The sequence below is a fragment of the Rhopalosiphum maidis genome, chromosome 2, assembly GCF_003676215.2.
Source record: "Rhopalosiphum maidis isolate BTI-1 chromosome 2, ASM367621v3, whole genome shotgun sequence".
Taxonomy (NCBI): domain Eukaryota; kingdom Metazoa; phylum Arthropoda; class Insecta; order Hemiptera; family Aphididae; genus Rhopalosiphum; species Rhopalosiphum maidis.
In genome coordinates this window covers 63981305-64009156 of record NC_040878.1, presented here as the reverse complement: position 1 = coordinate 64009156, position 27852 = coordinate 63981305, and the positions used below count along the sequence as shown (strand labels likewise).

Genomic DNA, 27852 nt, shown 5'->3' with positions numbered 1-27852 from the left:
GTCCGTCAGTCTGATGAAACAATTGTCACAATCGTTTTCTTGAGTAGTATTCTTTAGGAAATTGTGCAGTAGCGAACGAGTTTTGATCAAATCTGGATCTATGGACATGTCTTATCGACTGTTTCCAAAAGATTTCGTTACTGGGGACAGCTATCATGAGGAGTTAGTCTGAATCACATATTATTTGTATAGAAATCAGGAGATACACATAACTGCTTTTCAAAAATTAAATTTTGTTGTAGTTAAACATAATATTATAATATTTATAGGTTTGAAAAATCAGAGAAAAACTTCCATAAAACAATCATGTAATGCGCAGTATGACAATGTTTTATAATAAAGTAATAGTACCTATAAAAAAATCGTTACATATAAATATTAAGATTATCGTGCATTTGTGTTATCATCAAATCTGTTTAAGAATTTTCGGCACAAACTATGGGTAGTTTGGTGTAATGCCATTAGTATTATGCTCTGTTATAATCTAATAACTGCGAAAATAGTTTCGACACTATAATATACCATTATCACACATGATTAGTTCAAAAATATTTTTTCATTTTAAGATTTCCTGGTTTTAAACGAAATGAACAACGTAATTTGATTATTGTTTAATTTTTACTCTATGTTTAGTGAATTACTGTATTCAACGTGAAGATAAGTATGCTATTAACCAAGATTTATATATATATGTATATTATTCTCTCTAATACTAATATATTCCATGATATACTCGTAATCTCATACAGTAAATACGAGGTATGGTATAAAAATAAAAATAAATTTATATATATATATATTTGCTAATTTTAAAAATTATCTCTACCTCCTATTCAACAATAACACATTAGTTTTATACGTAGGTAAACATGGAATAACTACCTTTATAATAAGACTTGGAGCCGGGTGTATATTATATAAGTAAAATAATATAACACACTATGTGCGTATTTCGTGTGCAATTTCATGTTCAAACACCACGCACCCACACATCGCCCGCGTATAATATATTTTAGGTATATTCCCCGGGTGGTGGCATTTGAATCAGACAAAAAACGTGTTTAAGGACAATTCCGACGGCGGTTTATGTAGGAAATGTCCCTGGCACAAATCGTTTTTGCATGTTGACGAAAACTTGTTTGCTCGGCGTCGTTGTAGTTGCGAACGTTACTAATGGAATAAAATCACGAAAAGTGCGCCCAAGTCCGTTACACACAATATAATATATATATATATATGTGTGTGTGTTGTTTATCCACTGTGTAGATACGACACACCCATAATTCGTTTTCTGACCGGAAACGACAACGCCGGCATTGCATACACGGACCCGCCAAAGAGTCAAATTTGTCGTCGACGTATTATATATATATTTTTATTTTATTTTTTAGAAAATTAATTACAATTATATCATCGAGTTTTTTTCCGTAATGCGTTTGTTAATCCGTGAAAATTAATTATTATTTACAAAATAATTTATCTCTTTGAGGGTTTTCAGAAATATTTTGATAAAGTATATTCGTAGTTATATCCTTATATTTAAATTTATCATCATAAATCATAATACCAATATGAATACCTAACACATATTTTGTTTCCCACTATTTTTTTTTATATATAAATATAATTTGTTTACCAAAGGTTTTACTTTACAATTATTATTATTTTACTATAAACATACACAAGAACTATGGGAATAAAATATTTTTTAATTCTCTTTTAATCAACAATTTTTTTTCAATAATCAATATAAAAAATAAACGTAGCCAACATCAAAGGGTATAATATTGTATACACATCATTAGACAGGAATAATGTTAGGGAAAAATATGTTTAAAAAAATATATATACATAATTTATTTCATGCTTGTTTCATTTCTCGTATCGTTTATATCAACTTGTGTTTTTATTCGTTTTACAATGTTGTAATTAGTGAAGTTAAATGATTACATTTGTATGTACAAATAACAATTCTGGTTATTTTTTTAAATTTAAAACCTGTAGTTTTATTTTAAAACGTCACGAGGTTTTGAAATTATGTTCTTAGTTCTTTCAGCATTATTGTTCTACTGTTTACAGTTTATTTATGAGCTTCCTGAAAGTTTTTGATTGTGTGAATTATAGTGGACTTATTGCCAAACTTTATGGTTTTTGAAAGTATCTGGAGCGTGAGTACTGAATAGCTCCTCTGTTCTAGAGTTAAAAAAGATATAATTCGCAAGACATATGTAGTTCACTTGACAGGTATATCTTAACTGTAATACATCATCAGAAATAAATTACATTTTAGATATTTCTGAATAAATCCTTGATTATTAATCGATATACAATGCATTTATTTGAATACCATCTCGTGAGCAAATTATTTTGACGAGAAATATTTTGTATCAATAAACAATTATTATTATTCTAATTTTAGAATTCTTTTTTTGTGTTTATATTGATATTATTATGATATAAAGTAAACATAATTAAATTATATACACAAACAGCACTATATTAAATTGTATTATATATATATATATATATATATATATATATCGAGCAATATATTATAGATATGTAATATTTATCAAAAATAATTTTTGGACATCTAAATAAATGTTTATGAAATATTCCATTTTGATTATTATAATAAATTAATTTTGTATAAAATTCAAACTAATACCTTTTAAGTTTTTATATGGTTATGTTAATATAAGTCATAAATTTCTGTAGAACCTTTAATATTGTTATGTATTAAAGACAACTTTGTATAACTATACAATTAAATATAAATGTGTACAAATCGAAACTAAAACGGTTATGTTATGAGTTAAAAATATTATTAAATCATAACTAATATATTTATTAGTTAATATATTAATTAGACTCACGTTTTTATATTAAATTATATTGTTTTACTTAAGTTAACAATTATAATTATTGATTTATTTATAATATATTTATAATTAGTCATTAATTAAATATACAATTATAAGTTTCTATTGTAATGTGCACTTTTTGTAATTCGACCAGTGGTTTTTAAAAACAATAAAATGTAAAATAGAATTACCAAAATTTTTTTTCAAAGTATAAAAATGCGGAATAAATTATTAATCATGCTTTAAATAGTGAAAATGTAAAAAAAAAATTCAATATTCAGTAAGTACAAAGAAGTATAAAAAAGAATTACCTACTATTTTTAAATTTAACCCGGAGAAAAAAGTAATAAAAAAAAGTTTTCGTATTCGAGTAATGCTTAGGTACATAATAAGGTACTTAGTCATCATTTGGGTATATACACATTTATATAACAGTATGTACGCGTTTATGGCGTAAAATCTGATAAAACCATTCAACGATAACCACGTGAAGACAATATTACTAATTTTATATATGTGAATCTATAGGTACCTGTACAAATTATTTTATTTTATTTTCATCTTTGATGATTTTCAGTAGTTCATTTTCAGTACGATGATAATAATATGATGTATATTATTATTAAAATATTATTACATTACGTACTACTGTGACTTAAGTTAAGTATTTAGGTACTGATAAAAAAAAAAAGTTGGTTTAATCCGATTTCCCAACCGGACTGCATCAACAAACATGATTTCCCAGGATCGCATAATAATAAATCAACATAATAAAAAAGATTCAAATACTAAGGTAGTTGCGCGCGTATATTCCTTAATATAATATATTGTAATACGAGAGAAATGCGTTTTCACTTCATACCATTGCGTTTGCTTATTCCAGTTTAGAGATACACCATACACTCCTATATAAACATAAACCTACATATTATTACTGACAAGTATATGAATTGGGTTATTTTCGGTAACCACAGAACGACCAACTTAAAGTACGGCATTCAGTGCTGTATAATACGTGCGTGTATATTTTGCTTTGTCTTAAAAATGCATTTTGACAAGTTTTTTTAAATATACATATATTTTGATAACCTGGAAGGTAATCGCAATCGTATTCTACCGTCTTATGCCAAATTTTATTGGCCCAATACTGCTGTGGTGGAGAAGTAATGAGCTTATTAATAATTCACATATCATACGATTGCGTTGACATTTCTAGGGTAGTAATGTCAACATTGGAATCGAACTTCTCTCTAATTTGTCTTAGTTCCTATACGTATAAGGCCGTACCACAGCACAGCGTATACTCGGTACCTGAATTGGAAATTGTCAATGGAAACTTTGGTTGACACAGCTCGACAACTTTGTTTTGAAGTCCACTTCTCAAACGTATATATATATATATATATATATATACAATATACATATATTATACACTGTTTAATAGATGCACCGCCGCTATCGAATTCCTTCCTGTCTTTCTCTTTCTTGCGGTGGGTTCCAAATTTATGTTAAGTTTGCTTGCTTACATATCGCTACCGTATTCGTTCATACATTTCCTATATATAGATAAAATTATTAACTAAACACGATGCGATATTTATCGCAAAACATGCACGGTTTTCGTTGGCAATATTTATTGAAGTACGTTATAGTACGTCATCGTCATAACTATCTTTGCCATGGTTATAATTGTTTTTAAATTTAAACGAAAATTCAGAACGGTCACTATGTTTATTACTTATTATGGACATAAACCCAGACACGCAGAATGCAAAACGGTAGATAATCGAAAAAAATATTTGGGAATAGTTATCGCATAAGATACTCATATAGTATGTACCTCCTATCGGCGTTATGTATGCTATAATTTCTGCAGTATAAGACCGTGTCAACATCACCGTCGTGTAATATAATACACCTATCAATCCGTAACCTTTTGTGTCCTTGACATTTAGTCCGGTTAACTGCGAGTTTTATGTTATCCGACATGCCAGATTGTTATAGTCACTATTATATAACATAATGTACTATATATTGTGTAGGTATAGGTCCCTATGTTGATATAAGTATATTTATATAGGTATACATATATTTAACGGTTATGTGACGGTTGCACGCGTGTACTTTAAATAAATAATGTGAATTTACATTATAGATACTATGTGTTTGTTAACTTTTGAAAATCACAAAATACTATTACGCTCGTTTATATAATTAAATAATTGCGTTTATAGGTATACGTATGTATAACCCGTTGCGCGATGTATTCGAGTGACGTTCACAAAAGTATCTTTACATGTATAAATGTATATACCTATATTGTGTGTATGTTTATGCGTGTGTGTGTGTGTGTGTGTGTATTTTTATACACATACTGGTTACACTTTATTATATTATGCGCATGTCCCAAGAAATTACTTCAATTCGAAAATCAATCTTCAAAGGGTCAGAAAAGTACCTTTTTAAAAGGTTAAAAATTCACTAAGTGCATTATACGTCTCTCTATACCCTACTTTGTTGAACCAATTACACGGCTGTGGCTTGAAAAGAACCCGTTAATATAATTAAACTTGAATGAATAGAAACGACATCGCACTGTTATAATTTAATGAATACTATATATACTACCCAAAACCCGAAACGCTTAAAAGCAATAATTACTGATTACATGTGTTCGCAATTATAAGAAAAAAACTACAGCCGTCATATTTTATATTATTTAAATAGAAATTGTTTATAAGAATGTTACGTTAAGGTCTATTATATAGGTATAATTATTGTACTTCATTATTACGTCGACCGCTAAAAATATAAAATGTTAACCTATTAAATAAATAAATGTTGTTTTCGAAAATGACTTAGTTTTCGTCAGATATACGAGATGGATAATATTTTTATTTTCATCATATTTCCGTTCATCACATTTCATTACTTTTATAATTCCCTTTTTTTATAATTACAATAGTTTTTTTTTCTTAACCTCACTGCCAAGCATCGCAAATCAAATCCGTATTACTTACGCTTCTTTTTTACTACTATCTATATAATATATACAATATACGTATAAAAACGAGAGAAGAAGAAGAAAAGTATTTTTTAAACGCTGTGGGAGACATTTAATTATTAAGAATAATAAACGACTTCAAACGAATGCAAATTCGATACCTATTAAATAGATATAGAAGCTCTCATTTAAATATAAAACATATACACACTCATATATACACTTTCGCGTGCAAAGTCGGTTCCTTATTGGCAGATTAATTCAAAAACTAATAAATCATGTAAATAAATAAATAAAGATCATTAGATTCGCATACAATAAAAATAATAGAGATATAAACATTATTTTGACTATTTTAAGTCGGCCGTAACTCCTAAAAGACGTACATGTCTCACACTGTTTATTATTCTTTTGACCTTTTCATTGTTCGTCGCCGTCACCACAACCTCTGCCACCGTTGCCTGGTGTGTTTGGCATTTGAGTTGACGGATGTTTTTCCTTCGAATGACGCGACGTATCCATTAAACGACGTGTTCGGGGCACACGTACGGTACACTTAAAAATTGCAATAATATTATTGATGGTTATCATCCGGTTGATTTATTTCCGACCGGATAGAGCATGGGCTGTATGGCAAACCGTTTGACGATGCAAATCGCTATTTTATATTATTATTTTTTTTTTTCAAATCAACAATTTTTCTCCTCCATTGACGACGATTGAGGGGGTCTCAACCTATTTTCCACTCGATTGGACCTGTGATCGACCCAAATGGTTTTATGAGAAATGGTATTCACGATTTTTTATCTCGTTTTCGAATCTAGAGCACTGTATACATAATATATACTCGTATTATATTATATATCAAGCAGTTCAGTGGTTTATATAATATTATATTTATGTTTTAACGACTGTAGTGGTTTTTTCGGTGACCGTTAAGTATACAAAATTCGAGCTTATTTGTTTTTTATGCCATTAAATACGAATCTGAAAGGAAAATTTTTGTTATGCACGATGTGGACAGTAAAAATAATAGTAAAAAACTATTACGGTGTTGTCCATGAAATTGCTTTTCGTACGAATTATGATTGCTGAAAACATTAAAAATGAATACAGGAAATTAATCGTTAAGATTGATATCGTGAAACGTGCGTTTTTTTTATCGAAGATAAAATAAAAGATACTAAATATATTTGGTATACAAATATCCACGTTATAATAAGTAGGTAATTCGTTTTTTGGCTTATATTTTTCAAAATCTCTTTTAGTGAACACTTCACCAACTTTGTATAAAACTCTCAATAGGAAGTAGTCACGTAGTAAATGAATGGAACTCAGTCGCAGTCAGTCAATCTGTTATCGAAACTTTAGAATTCTTTGTTATTATCTTTTTTTTTATTATTTCTACGTTTGATAATAATTACAAAATCTTTTCAGCATATTCTGCGAATAGAATATTTAAGTAAGTAGTATATTGAACTTTAAATAGAGCATATAAGTTTCATCTTTCCAAACGTAATAGTTGCATTTCCTTTCAACTCAAACGTTAAAATTCCTAGTGTAAGTGATTAAAAATCTTGAATGGTTTCTTTATAATTGCATTTGAATAACAGCGGTAATATTTTATTAATTTTATTCTTGATTATAAAGCTACTAGACTTTGTTTTAGTATCATCTCTTATTTGCATAATATTTAATTATTAAAATGATTTTTTTTTTTTTACAAATATTGTTTAACGACATTTTTTGATACATTAGTTTATTGTATATCTATTTTTTCTTAATAAATAAATTGGACGACAATGGTTTGATTATAAATTTACTTAAATTATTATTTGCTTTTAAAAAATATAAAGAAAAAAACGTCTTATGTATATATATTTTTTTTAATTTGAAGAACAAACGAACTGTTTTAATAATTATTTTATTTTAAATAGATACAAATATGTTTCTTAATTTATTAGTTAGATCACACAATGAATGAAAAAAAATTTTAGTTTTCAGTCGTCTGAATTTTCTCAAAGTGATTTTCTTTTCTTATTTATTTATTTATTTTTAGTTACATTTATTTATTACTTTTTTACGTTCGGGTAAAATACTCATGCGTTATTTTTTTTTATACAGGTTGACATTGTCAATGGAACTTGTCAATCTGCGAAAATTCATCATTGTTAACTGATTTTTTTCCTTCCATTTACAATCAGTTTTGTATTTACACTCTGTAATTGACACCCAACAGAGACAGGTTATTTCATTGACACTTCATTGGCCAGAATATTTCAATACATTGTTTGATTTATATTATCGAAGTTACCAAATCATCCAAGTATAATTATTATTATTAATAATGAATTAAATCGATTAAAAATGTAATCATCATAAATAATTAACAATGAAGATTTATCGGTTCAAAAGTCAAAATGCTGAATCATATTTTAATGAAACATACAGATGTAATGAGACTTAGTAAATTGGAATATTTAAATTTAAATAATTAAAAGTTGAAGTTAATGTTGAAACTTTTAAAAAACTTTAAAATTAATTCTGAAAATAAAACTACATTAAAATATTTAATTTTCCACAACTAACATATATTAAAATAAATTATAACGTATTTTATAAAATTATAAATACCAAAATATTTTTCGGAGTATTTATATCAATAAAAATTTAATTTCGAACAAGTATTATACTGGTTGTTTATTAGTTAATTGTTTAAAATTAAAACAATAATAAAGGTTGACTTATTTAACACTTCATTGTTTAATTTGTCAAATATTATACTATTTAATTTTTCTAACATTATATATTTGCTTTAAATTAAATTTATGAGTGCTATAAAAATATTAAAAAAAAACGCTGGTTCAGGATATGGAATTAAAAACGTACGTTTTGAATTCAAAACAATATAAATTAAAAATAATAAAAATGTGTAAAATATTTATTTTATTTTTCAAAATTTTTATTTTTATTTACAATGATATTATAAAAATAAAATTTTCAAATAAGTTATAATATAAAAAGTATTATACCTAATACATTATAGTTATATTATATATGCAGTAGAACTACAACACAATTTATAATATTTTTTTTAATTCGATATTTTTTCCTACAATTTTGTTCGATTTTCAGAGTATATTTTATTTTTAAAACAGAATAATGATGAAATAGCATTTGATAAGAAAACATTTTTATTTTGATTACGAAGAGCTATATTCATCGTAAACAATTAGAAAATATCTATTCAAAATATATAGATATATTGAATAAACATAGGGCATTTCAAATGGAACGCCATATTTTTTCGAGTCATTGAAATTTTCGATTTGTATAGGTTCGAGCCATAGAATTGCTACCATGCTTATTGTATTATAACGTTGTCAATATAAGTAGTCGAACGGATTCTTTTGGAAATAACACATAGTTGTAGAGAGGGTTCAAGATCAATATATATATATATATATATATAATATTATATACGTGCGTGTACAAATATATGTTATACAAATGTATCATTTAGTGAACGATTGTAGCAGTTGTAAAAGTTAGTGTAATGACGGCGCACGACGGTGGTGGCGCGAGGCGTTGGCGTTGGCGCGGATGGTGGTTCAAAGTCGAGGAGAAAATAATATATCACATCGGTCATTAAAGACATGCATTATTCAATAAATAATACGCTATCGCTAGTATATTTCGCCGCCGTGGCCTTTAGCGTTCGATGATAAACGAGTGACGTCCAAGCCGCTCGTGCGGAATTCCGTTTTTAATTGGAACGTCCGTCGGTTATTGTCGGCCTGCACGCCAGGCCCGCCACCCCACACCCCACATACGCACATACATTATATATGTATTATATATAAAATACACTATATGGATAACTCGCGTACAGCCCGCACGCCCCCGACGATACTGTGCAGTAAAAGGGCGGCGCACGCTCGGCCGGAAAATCACGCACGCGAAACGCTTATAGGGTATCGCGCGTGAACGTTGTAATGACATAGCTGATATTCGACGTGTACACATCGACCGCGGACACGCGCACGCTCTCCGAATAGTAGTCATGGTTTACATTAATACGTCCCGAAATATACCTATATTCTACTATGCACGTCTGTTATTATGTGTGTATTACAGTTGTACGCAGAGTACCGTGTTTAAGCGTCGCCCGGTGACCGCGAATACCGTGCAATATATTCCACCGGATGTTACCTGCACCTTTTTCACTAATGATGCAATAACCACGATAGTATTACTTTCACGTCAGTTGCATCGTTTATTGTACAATAATGAAAAGAAAATTATCAATACATATCATTTTACTGCATTGTATACGTGTATATCATTTATTTTAATATAATAAAGTAAACAACAATATGCACTACTTCTTTTATCTTCTTAAAGGGCGATTCAGCGTTTTTCCAAGTCTTACTTTTCACTTATGATGTTTTAAACTATAAAGCGGGAAATTCGCCCAAGATTAATTCTATTAAAATTTGAACTATTATTCACATCTACCGTCTCGAACTTGAACAAAACTCGTAAATTAATTTAATATTATTTTATGAAGTTATTTATTCGAATAGCTAATCGATCAGAATTGATTATAGTTCGGCGTTTACGTGAATTTTGCCCTGCGTATCCATTTGAAATTTAACTATTTGTTTTTTTCCCCTTTCGAATATTAATATGCTGAAATTGTGTATTTAAAGAGTAATCAATATTATATTTTAATTCTCTATGCGTATATTAACTTTTTGTAAAGTATTGTTTTATCGATCGGGAGAGACACTCTGTATACAAACGCTGATATTATGTCAGGCGTGTCGTTTACCAAACGGACTCGCGCACGTTTCCGCCCGGTAGTACGGCGTTTAACCCACACGTCAAATGTTCGCATACATAATATAAATATTTGGTCGGTTACTGTATACACACACACACACACACACATACATATATATTATGTCTAGTTGTCCATTCCTGCTATATTCTACACCCAAACATCGTCCCCGTGGGTCGATGGACGTGTAGATGATTTTACAACAATAATAATATTGTGAACGCTGCGGAAGTATATTATATAGATTCGTGTGCTCTGCACTCCCTTCTAACCGATGAACATTTTCCCTACCCTATGCAGGGATGCGCGATTCTTGACACGTCCATGTACACCGTCGATAATAAATGTTTTTGGTCCTTTATGTATATGCGTATATATGGACTATAGATACACACCACCTAATGACGTCGGTATCGTACGCACGAGACTGAAATATTATTATTTTATATAAAACCCGATCGCACTGAAATTATGCGATATAGGTACTCATGCGTTTATACGATGGTTTCAATCTTATTTTTGCAACGACTGTATATTATTATTAAAAACTTATACTATAAGTTCGCTCGACTGCGAGGTCGAAAACGAACTATATATTATTACACGGAGATCCGAAAATGAACGGACTTAATTAATACAACGACATAATTTGTATAACCGGATCGGACGTACCGCAATGATGATTAGCTCGTTACCAAACTCATACTCAGTTTCATCGCAGCAAAATAAAATCACCCAGTAATAGATTGTGACGGGTCGTTTTATACGAAAACCGCTGGGACGAGTTAAGCCCGCGCTAGAGGTTTAAAAGTTGGTTTTCCGAAGCCCCCGCTCTTGTGCGTATACGTATAGTTTTATACGCGTGACGGACGAGCTGATTATCTACTTCCGGTTAGAGGCGGCGGTGTTATGTAGGCGGATCAAACCGTCAGATAAAAGCAGTGCAACGTCGTGTCTGTATTCAGTATGTTATTTTATAGGCTGCATACATGACGCAGAGTTAAGAGAGGATGGTGGTGGGAAGTAAAATACAACTCGGAGTGTCAGAGATCTATCTATCTATCCGGCTGTCTATAGTTAGACTCGGTGTGTTATGTATACGTATGAAATACAGTAATTGCAGCTTCCACAGATACGTGTATGGCGTGCGGAGAAGTGTATTTCCGTCTGTCGATTCCGGTGTCGGTGGTAGCTGCCGCGAGCAATTACACCAGTGCTAGCTCGGGTTTCGTTTAAAAGCATTATATCGGCAAATAGTCACGTATTGGGACGGACATTTCAGTCTGGATACATCATATATGTATTAAAAAAAATGTGCGGCGGGTGTAAAGTACCTATATATGAGATGAGATAAATTGAAAGATCCCCATGAACGGCTGCAGTGAGGAGAGAATCGTGTAGTGGGGATGAAAGAGGACCGGTGGTACACCCGTCGACCAGACGCGGTGGCAGACGTGTAGGGGTCGACGAGAGGGTGTGCGTACGGAGAGTGCGGCCGTGCGGCTATAGTTATTTGTCCGCAGAGCGTCTGCAGTGCGGCGGAGGTTTGACATAACTCTTGGCGTGTGCCACGCCGCATTACGTATCACAAAAAAAAAATGTATCGGTTCGGCCCCATTGAAATGGGATGGGAACCACCAGCGCGGCTACGGGCGAGGGGACAATACAAATTGTCCTCTAAAATATCGCTGTATAAAAAATCGGTGCCTGTACAATATCGATAATTAATGTCCAACGATTTATTCATTTCTCTATGTTAATATACGTGCTCGTACTTGTATGTGTGTTTGTGTATGTGCGTGTGTATTTGTGACTGAAAAAACGTAATTTTTTCATATTATATAACTTAATATTCTCGTTTTTATAATAATGTACCGTGACGTTGTATTGACGGCTCTACTCTACAACAACGTCAAAAAAACCGAACGTCGTATATTAATATTATGTTATGTGTAGTAAATTTATTTTTTAGTAACAAGAAAAACACATGTGTACATATTATGTGATCTGAATTTACTGTGGAAATTAAAAAAAAAACTAGATTTCTCATACGTGACAATATCATAAAATATTAAATTACAATTTGTCTGTTTTTGTTTGATTTTGTTATTTAAAAAAAGCAAATTAGTTGCAAATATATTTAAAAGTATATAATTTAATTATGTTGCCTACACTTATAGTTGTATAGATAATATAGTCCAGTTTACGAATAAAGTCAATACATTTGAGTAACCTAATATATTTTGTTGCTCAAATTACTGCAAATATTTTGGACTACATTATCGTATGTGTTTATGATTGATGAAGTTAACTTTTAATATTAAATACAATTTCAAGTATATAAATTTTGGTTTACATACAGCAATATAAAATATGTAATAACGATAATTTAGTTTAGTTTGATAAAAAAATAAAAGAAAAATTTGTGAAATCATCGGTAAAGAAGCGTAAACTTATTATTTAAGATGGAAGGAAAATAATACAGCAACTCAAAAGTGAATATTTTGTGCTTGGTTAAGCGTTAGAAAACCTTCTTAAGCTATTGACATTAACTTGTGCCACACTCTATAAACAACAAACTTACTTAACGGAGTTAACCATTTTACTGTATTCCGCAAACTTCTTACAACGAAAACACGACCGTTTTTTTTTTTCAATACATATACTGTTGTATAACACATTTGTATAATATTATGTATTCAAAGGTTTATTATCTTATACTTGAGAACAGGAAAAAGCTTTTATTCAATTTTTAATATCATTTAAAATATACTACTTAATTATATAAAATAACGGTTCTGTTTTTATCATTTAATCCAAAAAACACCAAGTTTTTGATAAACCTGTGTCCAACATCTGCATTTGATGAATATTAGTTTTTTCGTTGCATTGTTGGTACAAATATTTTAATAAAATCGTACGCTCTCAGCTTCCACATATAAAAACTGCTAGTCGTTTCAAATTGGTTTATTCTGAAATTGGTCTCTAGAGTATACATATTTAAAAACTTAAACTTTCTATAACCTAAAATCTCTGTGCAAACGTATATATTATTTTAAATATAGCTTAGAAAGCGGCTATTAAAATGATCTGTGCTTAAAACTTTCCATACAAATATAAACCTGGGATTTTTGTACATTAGTATGTATAAATATATCATACACTTTGTATAATAAAAATTGTATTACCAACTGCTGGAAAAAATTAATTTACAGTAAAAAAAAATTTGAAAACACATAGTGTAAAAAACAAACCAATTATAACTGTATAAAAATAATAAAATGTGTGTCTTATTGTGTCAATGCAATGAAAATATTTAAAAAAAAATCCTTTACATTTTTTTTTAACAATTTGATAAAAAAAAATAACACATACTTTTTATTTCATCTTACAAATTCTCAACTATTTTATAACAATATAATTTTTCCGCCAGTGTTAGTTCATTGATTTGGGTAAAACCAGATGTAAATTTGTGGTTTAGTAGATACCTACTGCGAATTTTCTTAATTTCGTTATAACCTTATAAGCGATTGAATTGATCTATTTATTTTTGCAGTACGTATCCGCTGTTGCTATTTTTCGGTTCTTTCGACCGAGTTCTGTAGACAAGCAACAAATGGATAACACTATCCTGAAAGCCTATTTTGTTGGCTTATAAAAAAACATTAGAAATAATTGTCATGTAACTTTTAAAAAAAGTCACTTCGTTCCAAAACTTAAATCAAAGTTCCGAATCTAACTTTTTTCCTATATCACGCAAAAAATCGTTCTACTTTATATTCTTTATATTATTATGTATACAGTTAAACGAAATTGTCAGAGGATACATTCCAAATTCGAATTACAGTCTCATTTGTACGACGTTTCCCTACCTTTTTTTACATATACGTAGCAGGTATCGGACAACGATCAGGTGAGTCAAGCGGGATTAACATACTATCGAATAAACTAAAAAACGACGCGCTTATTTCCGTTTTCCTGCGATTTACCCTCTCAAAGAAAACAGTATTCGACGATCAAGTTCAAAATTTACCCGCGTCTGTGATGTCTTAAGAGTCCTCGATATCCCTATCGAAAATGGCGTCTACGTGACGACTTCTTTATCCCTCACGCCGTCACTGATGGCTGGTAGAGAAGTTGTATCGATTTTTTAAAACCATCGTACCTATATAATATATGCTAATAAAGGTGTAGCTAGTAATATTTTAATGTTATTGTTTTGGCATGCCACCACCACCATCTTATCTCACGTAAAAAACTTATTATTTTGCATGCTAAATCATGTGAATGGATCGCTACGCCGACGATTTAATCGGATGATAAACGTCAAACGATTATAACATTATATGCATAGACTTCCAGCAAAAACATTTTATTCCGCCGAGAGATTGCACACGTATCCATTTCATAATAACAACGATTCGCACGTGTAGGTAAGATAATTAATATCATAATAAAATTAATAATACGTTGTGCGGTAGCCGCGGTAAATGTCATGTAAGACCCATAAATATTTGTCAAAGACGTTATATTGTGCATTTGTGTTTAACATTAAACCGTATAGTGCTTAACATTTAAAAGTCGGCGGGTCGTATGATGGGTATATACATAAAACATATTATGGAGATATAATAGTCGTAATAATAAAGTACTGGCTATAAATACTCATACAATGAGTAACGAACTCTGCATGTTTTGCAAATTTCGACTTCCAAAACGGGATATCATATAATTGGTACACAAATATAGATGGGAGGTACTACACTCGTCTTGATCTATAAAAGCTATTCATAGCTTAATATAGAATGTTTATAAAATAAATATATGGATTTCCATATCTCTCGAGGTCGCTAGATCGTTTTTTTTGATAATTATTGCTGGCAACACTTGCCGCGTTTAAAATAATTTGCAGTGTGTGCATGTTAATTCATAAGTGCACCGATGCAGATGCATCTATGCGCGTGCCTGATTGGCCTAGCACGCGGACTCGATGTATCAGACTGCGATAACGAAACCGCTCGAATGGAAAAAAGAAAGAAAAACACCACTGTTTCCTTAGCAACGTGTAGTATACGCGCTCGAGCCAAGTAAAAGAATATTATACACTGACTTTGGTTTTCGTACAACAGTTCGAATCGACCTACGGACCTCATCATAACATCTAAAATAAAAAACACGTTCTACGAAAGAATTACAACTAGAATTGCAGTCAGTATCGGTTTTCCGGGATCTTGAGTTCCGATTAAAATCCAGATAGGAAACAACATACAACTCTGCCATGAGGTGAGCCAAATATAATACACCTAATACTATTTTATTATAATATGTATCTTTCTGTATGCTACACATATATTTTTTTACTCTCCTATAACTACAGTTATTTTCGTCAGCATTTATGACAAATCTCCAAATTAATGGTCTTTTTTATCATTATTATTATTATTATTATTATTATTTTTTTTCATCGTGATAACCTTACGGGAGCTTATTTAGAGACATTGCATTTTTAACACCTCTTCCCTGTTCACGACATGATTATTTGACGGTAAGCCGATTTGGTAATAAGTAAACGACAAACAATTTATTCGCCCGCGTAAGTACGCGCGTAAATATGTCACTACAAAATATTACGTTACAGTAGAGTTAAGTGAATAATGTTGGTCACGCGGGTTATGGGATAAAATTATGAAACTATAGCCAGTTTGACGGTTAGGTCGCGCGTATTAGAAGATTTATCATATATTTTTCACACTTTGGTTAAGAAAAACTTTTAGTTTTTTTTTTTTAATTTGGTGCTAACAACTTTTATTTCTAATGTATAATCATATAATATAAGGTTAATACTAGTTATATAATTTATTATTAGGTACCTAATTTTGTTTTAAAAATAATGATTCAGCTAAGATTTTTATAAATATAGTACTTATCTAATTTACAATTTTAATCTAAATAAATGATTTAAGTATTTCATACATAATTCCACATTTTATGATATACATTTTTTTAAATTAGTTACATACTGGTTGGAATATTATTAACAAAATGTGAATTAATGACAAATTAAAATCAAATGTCTATTAAAAGGCATACCGCATTATAATGTTATTATACTATATAATATATGCATATAATATTATAGGTACATATTATTACAGTATACACGCATGTTTCATTTTAATTTACGAGAAATTGTATAAATAAAAAGTTTAATATACTATTAAAAATAAATATACATGCATTTTATTTCAGAAAATAAACTAAAATTGTTTTGATTTAAAACGTCATATTGTAGTTATTAGATGCAATAACATAAATAAATGTAAATTGTGTACTTCACATAATATCGTGTATGGTCTAATCCAAAGATGTACATTAAAATGTACAATGACGTAATTGAATTTAAAAAAATAAAATATTAGAAACTGCAATCTGAGCTATTTATTATATCTAAGAAAAAAAAAATACATTTATGTTGCCGGCATTGTTTTCGAGAATAAACGATCCAAAGTTTTCCTTGTCGTTTTTTTTATTTTCATTGAATTTTAAACTTTATAATCGATTTGAGAATAAAAAAATGGATTATCAACAATAACGGAAATTAAATTTTTGAATATTTAAAGATAAACAACTAAAATAATAAACCTCAATATAGAGCAGACGGAAAAACATCAAAAAATACTATATGAATTTATAAATGTAATATAATTTTTATTCGACGACGTTGTATTACAATACCTGCCATATGTATAGTTACCGTATAATAGGCTTCGGCTTTAGCAAAGTCATATTGTTATAATTGCTCACGAAAGTTCTAATCGTAAATTACATCGCATATTGTTTTCCAAGTTATTATAATTATTACAAATATAATATTATAATATATAGGTACGTAGGTACTAGGTATAATACAATAATATTTTAATTTACGATTATAAATCTTTCAATGAAGTATCAAGTCTTATCGATCTGTTATTCCTCTGCTTTATATTATTTTATCAACTAAGCTTATTTTTCAAATTGTAACAAATTGATAAATAATAAATTATGTTATGTATATATATATATTTATGTATAATATTTACAAGTATATACATTCTAACATTATGTAGTTAAAGGATATATTATGTGCATGTATATTTATATAATATAATATTTTTCAAACATCTTGTGTTGTTAGCGTACATTAAAGCGCTGGCTATATGTCAAATAGTTGAGACTTGTGGATAGGTATACATCACTGTCTCGTGCACGTAGTATACTTGTTATACCTCTTCAAAGGATAGGCTCGATAAGAGGAGATATCATGACCGGTCAGGTGCTGCGATGTGGAAATTAATTACGTGCTACGAGTGCGTTTTATTAAGCTGACTTTGGTATCAACATAAAAATTTTCAAGCGAGTACGAGATAAAACACGGTCCGCCGTCGCATATCCTTTTATGAGATACGCTCGCTTTACCTGTGCCCTCATTTGCCGGACCATCAGTGCGCAGTAGCACCATTCCTGTGTATTAACCCTACATCGCACTACGTCACAGTACAGCTTTCAGTATATCGTTTCGTATAATAATCTAGAAAAGCGAAAAATAGTTTAAATGTGTATACTCATATATTATACGCTAAGATGAGGGGTTTTTATTTTGCTCTTGGTTAACACAAAGAGTTTTGTAGCGCAAATTTCATCCTTACAGCAGCTCCCCACACCTTATTGCGGACATGAAAACTTAATATCATATCATATAATCAGAAACTCCTTTAACGCGATTTCCGCGACAAATATGGCGCAATTTAGGTAGCAAGATGACATTATCGGATCACACTCGAATTTATATATTATATTCGTAATGATAGACATAAAAATTGTAATATACATAATAATAATATCATCGCTGTAAAATTATAATGTATGTTTATAAATATTCGCGTGATACCCTTGCGGCGGAGTTGGGAGGTTTTCGACTGCGCGTCAGCACGTTTCGCTGATAAACAATATTTTGTAGCCGGTCTGTAGACGTTTTCGGAATTTTTTAATATAACCTTTAGTGACCGCCCACAGGTTTTCTCCGTCTCTACGGGTTTTATTTTTATTTTCATTCTCTTCTTTCATTAATTCCAATGTATATTTGTCCCTTCTAGCTATCCTTTGTAAACTATTTTCATGTAGACGCTATATAAAATATTGATAAATAGTCGCGACCCGAATTTGTAGAACTGCCGCCATTGTGTTTGTGTTCAGAACTAATCTATATTATGTTGTGTGTTCGGGCGAGCGGCAACGAAAGTTTGTGAAAAACACGATAAAATATTACGCTTTTGTACACTTGTATACGAAAATAAGTTTTTCGGGTTTTTTTTCTTTCACATTCGAAAAGTAATGTTGTTAAGCTTGTACACTTGTATTTCATGAAAAGCAATAATTTAAATAAATTCTCATCTGGAATGTGATTTTGCACCCACCTTCCACACTCCAATTACACCCAATTTCCACTGGATAAGGAATATTTTATTCCTTATACTATTTATACATCAGGTATTAGTTAACTTTTGATTGTAATAATATACCTAAAGATGTATGGAACATCCATTAAAAAAAAAAAAAAAGTAAATAAATGAAGGTCATTATCCCTTTATAGTATATACATTATACCAATACCCCGGGAAAGGTTTATCGTGATAAATTCTATGTGTGTTTACGATTATGGAATAGTAACAACTTTTATCAGGATACCATTACATGGTTTTTTTATTACACATTTTTCTTTTTCTCAACCATTACATAATGATGACTGCTGACTATGTATTTCTTGAACTTTTAGGTTACTTTAAAAATACATGAATGCATATATTATACAATATAGAAACATATAAACATGTATGTACCTATATATTTTATATAAACGTATGAATTTAAATGTCTCCTTATAAAATCATACTGAAATGTATTGATTGGTTTTACTTTCATTCTAAAAATATTTTGCAACTATAATTGTAGTTTACTATTCCGATGCATAGTCACAACTTCTAAGCACTATAATATTATGTACATTTGTGTTTATAGTTTTCCGAATATATTATTTTTTATTTTATTTTGTCTATACGTTTATTAAGTGTTTTGTTTCAGTATTTTTTATTTAATATAAATACTTAGTAATAAGTAATAAGTAATACAATAATTAAATTGTTACGCCATTAAACTGATTTTTTTTTTTTTTTAATTGAGTTTATTATTATGTATTACAGTTCATACTATATAATATCATGACATTTTTGACATTTTTCCAATTACGGTATAAAAATAAACAATTCTTATTTTTATAATTATTATACAAGATACAAACGAATATTATAATAATGTGCGTGCAGCTAGTAAATACGATAAAATATGTATGGTTAAATTTGAACCACACTTTTTAAATTGTGTACGTCACCTCTTGGTATATACATTTGTAATGATCGAAAAGACTCGAAATTGCCGGGGACGGTTATATGTCAAATCAATTGCCTATTTTATTATAAATTAGTAATATTACCTCTCCGATCCTTGTAGCGACTTGCCTGTTGAAACCGCGGTTAGTGTTTGAGGTGTAAGATGAGGTGACCGATTTGTATTATAAAATAATTAAACTTTTTTCTCTGGTTTACTACTTTTAATTTTATTTAATTTTTTAACAAACATTTACATACGTATTTTAAATTATTATTCAAACGTTTACAACTAACTATGTCTTACTGCATAGAGGATCGCGTAGTCTTTAACACTAGCCTTTGGCCGTCGGTACAAAAAGACAATAATAACGCGTCTAGAGCCATGACTGAAAATTGGGCTCCTTATATCCTTATACCTTGTGTCTTGTGAGTATGTGTATGTGTATTTGTGTGTGTGTGTGTTTATTCATTATTTATAACTTATTCTTATCCTAAATGGCTAACAATTATTATAATTATTTTAATAATACATACAATTTAAAATAGATATGATTGCTTAGACGCACATAATTACACATTGAATTTCTTCCTAGGATTTCGCATAAAATCATTAATAAAATATGTACTTCTAAACGCTTTATCATATATTAATAACAGCCATATTAACGCATATATTTTCTTTAGAGATCAATAACTTTGCAGATATGACATCATCCGAATCTGTATAATTAAGAACAATACAATACTCATTTTATATATTTTATATTGTTTTTCCAATTTTATTAACATAAATGGTTTTTTATTTATTTTTTTTTTTTGTAATGAACGTTTTTACAACCAGGTCATTAGCCAACATTTTTATCAACTATATACCTACTTAACTAATTAGAAATTGTGGTAATATTTCAATAAATATATACATATTTTTTCATATTTAATTACATTTTACATCTAAATATTATATTTGTATAATGTATATAGATACCGATGGTTTTGAAAAAGCTATGTATATTGAGTTGAGTGTTTTTTCGATCTTTAGATTTTTATTTCATCTGTAATATTACTTCATGTAATTCAAAAAAGTAAGACTGTGGGTTTGAGTGTGAGGATTTTATCACATGAGCTGTCGTAGCCTATTATTAGACATATTTGATTAAGTATACTATGTGGGTGAAGTTGGTGTGACCAATTTTTGCGATAACTGTCTGTGAAAAATAATTACGAAGTAGAGTAAGGGTTGAGTATCAAATAAACCAGATAATTCTGTATTATAATATATACATAGTATATTTTATTTATTTCAATTGTTATTGGTTTATAGTTTTTCCAAATTGCTTGACATAATATCTTGGCAGTGCACATTCTTATTATTTTAAGAGGAACGTTGTACCTTCAAGTGTTTTGTCTCCCTCTAACTCTCCCATAAAATCCTTAATATATAAATATAAATACATTTTCAGCTGTTTTCAATTGGTTGTTGTTAGCTTCAATGTTAGAATGAATTGGCCTATTAAAATATGTCATAGTAAGCAACATCTGCATGGTATAGTTGCTTTATATGATATTTTAGTTTTTTTAAGTAAATTATGAGCATGTTTTTTAAATATTAACACATGCAAGTAATACGTAATATTAATTATATCTTGGTAAAGAAATGTGGTTATAGTCGTGAACGTAAGTGCAAAGATTATTTCATTAGCTAATAATACAGATTTTGCATTGCGTGTAGTAATTGGACCTAAAGAAATTCAATCGTTTTAATAATAAGCATAATTTATTCATTATGTTTAAAATAACACATAATGTTGCAAAATAAAAACAATTTGGTGTATGTAAATTTTACGATATGAAAAATATTATTGTATTATTAGCAATTACTTACTATATATTTATATTTTTAAAACTTCTTAAAATCTGTTTGAGACAAAAAAAAATTTAATGTTATAAATGGTTCTAAAAATATTATTATTTATGTTTAAGTTTTGAGTAAATTTCATCTGGTGCTTTTTTTTCTTTTATAAACTGTGGTACTACATCAACATTGTAATAATAAACAATTTATACTCTTGTATAGTGACATTATTTTTAATATAAACATCTTATGGTAATAGGACATTTATAAATTCGTTGATATATTTTATTAGTATTATATAAAATTATTTTGAGGTTGTATTAAAAAGAAAAATAATGCATAAATATTCTTGCTTTTAAACAAGTATTTTATATAATATTTTACTGTGAGAAAGCTCGGGATTAATTCAGCAGCTCTAGGTAATCTGGTAGATGTATACGTTGCACATTTTATCAATACAAGTATTGTAATGGAGTGTTAACATTTCTAATTTTTTTCCTATACTACTTCGTCAAATTATATACTCCATTATTACGTTTATACAACTAAAAGAAATATATTAAAATAAACCTTTTATTATTTATTTAATAAAGTACTACGTAGAATAGAATAATGATATTGTTGATAAAGAATTGGTCACGGGCGTTAATTATTTTTTATTTTTTTGGATATGGTATTATATTTTTTAATCAAAAAATTCGTAATAAACTTTAAACATAATAGAATATGAATATCTCTATGCTGAACGCACTGCAAAATAATAATTAAAATAAACAATTTTCTTTATCAAGATTGTGTTGCCTGTTTGAATATATATTCCCGTCAAAGCTGTATAAACAGCTTTATGTGTTTATAGGAATCTATTAGTTTATAGAAATAATTATACCTAACCTTCAAAAGCTATAATATTAATTTATTTATAATAACACACCACCGAAGACACGATTGTAATAAACAACAATTTCATAAAACGGCCGTCAATGTTAGTTCTTTTTAATTTATCCAGTGGATCGTTTAAACACATATTTTCGTCTGCAAAAATAATCAAACATAAAATATACACGCACTTTTTTAATTTTAAAACCTTTTCACCACAGCTAATACAAACATTCAATTTGTTTAAAGGTACCTTTTTTCAAATGACGTACTTTAAATTGTGTACCTGGAATATTGTTAATTAATATTAACAGGCCAATGAATAATAATAATAATAATAATAATATTGTTTTTATATTCTTGTAAGTTAAATTGGTAGCATAATATATTAATGGCGTTGTAACAAAATTGTAACAAACCATCGAAAAAAAATGTACAAAACAAAATCACATGAAAGTTATGTATATAAATTACAATAAATGTATTATAGCTCAATATAATATATAATATACATAATAAATTATAGCCATTGACGATTATTTTAATAGTCGTACATGCGAGCACAGTTTAAACTAAAAACCATAAATCAACTAAATACATACATCAATATATTACAACAGACTACGTTGCGGGTATAATAATATATTTCCAAATAATAATATAATAGTCTCAAAAACGACATAGTTTTCCTGTAGCAGTCACTAATGTCACCGTTATTACAATAATAAAGACGATATATACGAAATATACTTGTATATAAATATGGTGCAACAATCCGAACATTGTACTATCGGTAGTAGCCCAAATATTATTATATACGGTGCGATACGATTGGGGTAAGTTCGGGATATCAGGGTGTTAAATTGTTACAATAATATTATGTAATAAATAATATTTCATAATAATTTGTCTCACCGAACACGTGTTATAAGCCGTTATTCATCCAGTCGTCTGAATACTGTTTACGATCGCAAAGTTATTAAGTGTATAATGTCGTTATTTTTTAAATCGCTATTAAAAAATACGTTCAAAGTGAACTACACTTCACATGATAAATAAATGATCAAATGTAATACGTAGTTACACACTGTCGTATTGTTAACATGCTCTTTCACATTAAACGTACCTTCATCACAAGTAATCAAATCATTGGCGCCAAAGTTCTTTTGAAAAATATAAAAAGCAACGTGGCCTTGGCCTGACCTCGATTTAAACTGTACACACACATTATAGTAATATAAGGGTTCGGCGCCACCCACTGAACATCACTCCTATTATTAAGTATATAATGTATAGTGCAGTGCTATAAAATATTATACTGCTTAATACGGAATGATCCATTTAACGTAAGACACTAATTTTTAGAAGGTACTTACATTTTAGAAAATATTAATTTCAACTAATTTTAAGTCGTTAAAAAACAACATTTCTAAAAAAATATTATGTTTTCTACTATTTTTGAGGTTCTTTTATTCTTATTTCTTTCTAATGACAACATACATTTTTAACTTCATATTATGAAACAGAATTTCATTCGGAATATTTCTGTCCATAAAAGTCAAATTTCAGAATAAGTATGATATTAATTATAAGTATTTCAGGTATAGATCAAAACTTTGATTACTTATAAATCATAAACTAAAATATCATATTTTTAAAGGAAGTACTTACTCAAAAAATATTCTTTTTTAGAATAAAATATAAAAAATGCATTTTTTCATTAATAATAGAAAAAAAGTTGTTTTTGAATAGCGTTAACAGTTTCTGAAATAATGAATGTCTCACGTTGAAGAGATCACTCGATATACAACTGTGTTCCGTGTGGTAAAGGTGAGGTATTTGTGCGCTGACTCTCAAAAAGTGCAATAATCGTATGTGATTAAAAAAAAAAAAAATGAAACTGTGAAAACGCTGCTATTTCGTGGTTATTTGTGACTGCATTATGCCAAAACGAAAATACACATAAAATAATAAAAAATATCGTGCGGATTTGCCAGTACTGACACAAACGGCGTGGCGTTTCGATCGCGTCGAATCACCACCCCCCCAATGTCGGTGAAATGATATTTTTCATCCGACGCGCCGCCGCAGCCGTGGTTTCTATCTTATGGAACAAAATGTATGTATACATATATATTGGATGACAACGACACCCGGGTATATAGAACGTCTCGGGGAAAATATATGGCAGCCCCGATAAGGATTTGACATCTGCCGATGTTTGTCCGGATGAAATAAGACGCATTTCCCCGGACGGGATTGTCCGCCGTAGACTACTTGCGAGGCATTCCACTTCGAAAATTTTCTTCTGCTAAACAGCATGTATACGGGCGAAACCTTTAGGTCAACTCCAAACAATAAAGTTTTCGCATCGAGCGTGTGTGTTCGTATATTTTATCAAATGCGTTTTGTAGGTATCTTTTTTCCGGCCCGCCGCCCGTCAAGTCTGTTTCTGCCGCAACGGTGGTCAAATGAACTTTATCGGGAAAAGCTTTTTGACGTCCACGCCTTTCGAATTCAAATCTCTCGATTTTTTCGCATGCGGGTCTTTTGCAGCAGCTCACATACAGACTACATCAACCAGTCCTATCCTATCCTAGCCTATCCTATCTTTTCTATTTTTCCATAGGTCTGAACAGATGCGGTCAAGTTGGTTTCGTTGTTGCGATCATCTCCTCAGATCTTTAAATCGTATTAAAACGAAAGAAAAAATATCTCCTAACTTACGTAGGACACATTATAAAATATATTTCTACGAAACACCTTTAAAATTTAATTTACCTTTGATTAGATTCAAAACGCACAGGATTACCATCAATGGTCGTTGAATAATAATATAATAGTAAATACACTTCTTGTTGTGTTTATCATAGTTAAGGTTTTTTATTCATTCTGAAACTTATCATAACTAAAATTTAATGTTGTCACTACGTAATAATATGATATTATGTACATTATTCTTTCTTCCGCGTCGGTCTTTAAGACTCAAATTTTACGGGTTCAACTTATTTCCACGACACCTAGACACCTATACATAGTATTATGTGACTTGAGCGTATTTCACCAGTATTGGACTTGTACGTTTACGTGTACATTTTCAAATATATTTCTAGATACATTGACTGAACGCAAATTATATGAACTAACAATATATATATATACCTCGACGAAACCCCGCACGCCCGCTTATAATCCAAAGGGATAACAGTTATTATTGTGTTATAATACTTAAATAGACGGGAAACGGCAGTGAACGCAAAGCTACTAATACAACGATGGCTACTATTAAAGCGTATATGGTGTAAATGTGTGTGTTGCCGACGGACCCTTTTGAACGTTATCCAACTTATCGATTTGGCTTAATGGACGACGAGCCGAAACCATTTACCGACAACTAACTGTGCCGTACACGCACACACTCGGCACACTCCACGAGCATATTAACGTTATAATACTACGTGTACACATATACATATTGTGGTATGTACAGGTATATAACATATAGACATACATATATATATATATATACATATTATGTATTTAGTACCTACGCTGACGCCAATAACTCTGGTCTGGTGAATACAATTATTATTACAATACTATATTAGCGATAATAGTTCTGGAGTATGGGTCATACCTATAGTTTAAGTACGTAAATATAATATATATATATAGTTTATTACTGCAACTTGATATATATATACATTGTATATATTCGTTTGGTTTTCAATTAAATCTAAATTTTAGGGAACGCAATTAAACGTCATTATAAGTTTAGTTGACAATATAACATTTGTAGAGTTTTGCTGGATCAGAGTGTACTCCGAAGTCCCGGTTATTCAAATTCGGATATTGCAACAAAAGCCAGCTAATAGTGAAATGGGGGAAATTAGAGACCCCCCTTCATACGTAAATAGCCCTCAGACGTCTTTCAGTTAAATGTTGTTAAGTATTACTAAGTCATGGTTACAATTATTGATGTGTTCATTGATATTCACTGTATTCATTCAAAACTAATACCTTCAAAAACCATTTATATTATTTGTTCTTGTAAAATTTTAAAATATTCACAAAAATATTGTGTATTTTTCACAATTCTTGTACTTTCCCTTTATAGGGGTCACCATCCAAAAAATCAAAATGCTTTCATTAAAAACATAATATGTATGAAAATATTATTTGATTTTCATGATTTACATTGTGTCTTTCGTGTAATTTATTTCCTCGATAATTTTGCAAATGATTTTATTATCAGGGTTTTTATCGATTTTTCCGTTACTATAGTCACCACTACAAGACGTGTATGTATATACGTCAAATATGTTTACATTAAGCGGAGTTTTGCGACACGGGTCGCAGGTAATTTTGTTAAATGACCTACTTAGTCCTGCTGTCTACTTTTTTTATTTAACATTCTATAGGACACACTTGCATATTTTAGTATTACGTATACAGAGCTTGCCAGTTGATCACTTTTCTTGTACGCTCATATTTTCTTCTAAGCATTTTACATCTTAAATTTCACAATATTTATAGAGTCGACTGGACGTGCCATATCCGATGTATTATATCAACCATATACGTTGTACCATTGGATATATTGGAGATCGGGTATCATGCATTTTTTCATACCATATTTTATACTATTTCGATTAAACAGTTCGGAGGATCTTTTTACGGATTCAGAACTATTCATATACTATATAATTCGCATTATAATATCGTTGTTGTTGCCGTTTCCGTTTTAAATGTATTCACTGTTGCAGCGCTGTACACGGGCGGGTTATATATTAATATCATATATAGTTATGTTGTTCGCGTAGTAGATAAAAACATTTCTCTATATACTCTATATTTCTCGCGTAATCCTCCCCGGAGCCGATGTAATAACGTCAATAAAGCTAAATCGCCTGAAAATAAAACGTTCTATCCGTGCATATATAATCGTTTTATATTACTTCTGTTTGCATGTATTTTCGTACAGTGCA

General features: G+C 29.8%; 1 protein-coding gene across 3 annotated transcripts in view; it reads left to right on the top strand.

Moving 5' to 3' along the window:
- LOC113551840 (complexin) overlaps nt 1-27852 on the top strand; it is a 192618-nt gene that overhangs the window by 123069 nt on the left and 41697 nt on the right. The window contains exon 1 of one of the 3 annotated variants that reach the window (XM_026954369.1): nt 15849-15994. The exons of the other annotated variants lie outside the window; for them this stretch is intronic. The gene's annotated coding sequence lies outside the window, so the exon portion shown is untranslated. Of the gene's footprint in view, nt 1-15848; nt 15995-27852 lie in introns of those variants that run through there. 3 annotated transcript variants of the gene reach the window in all.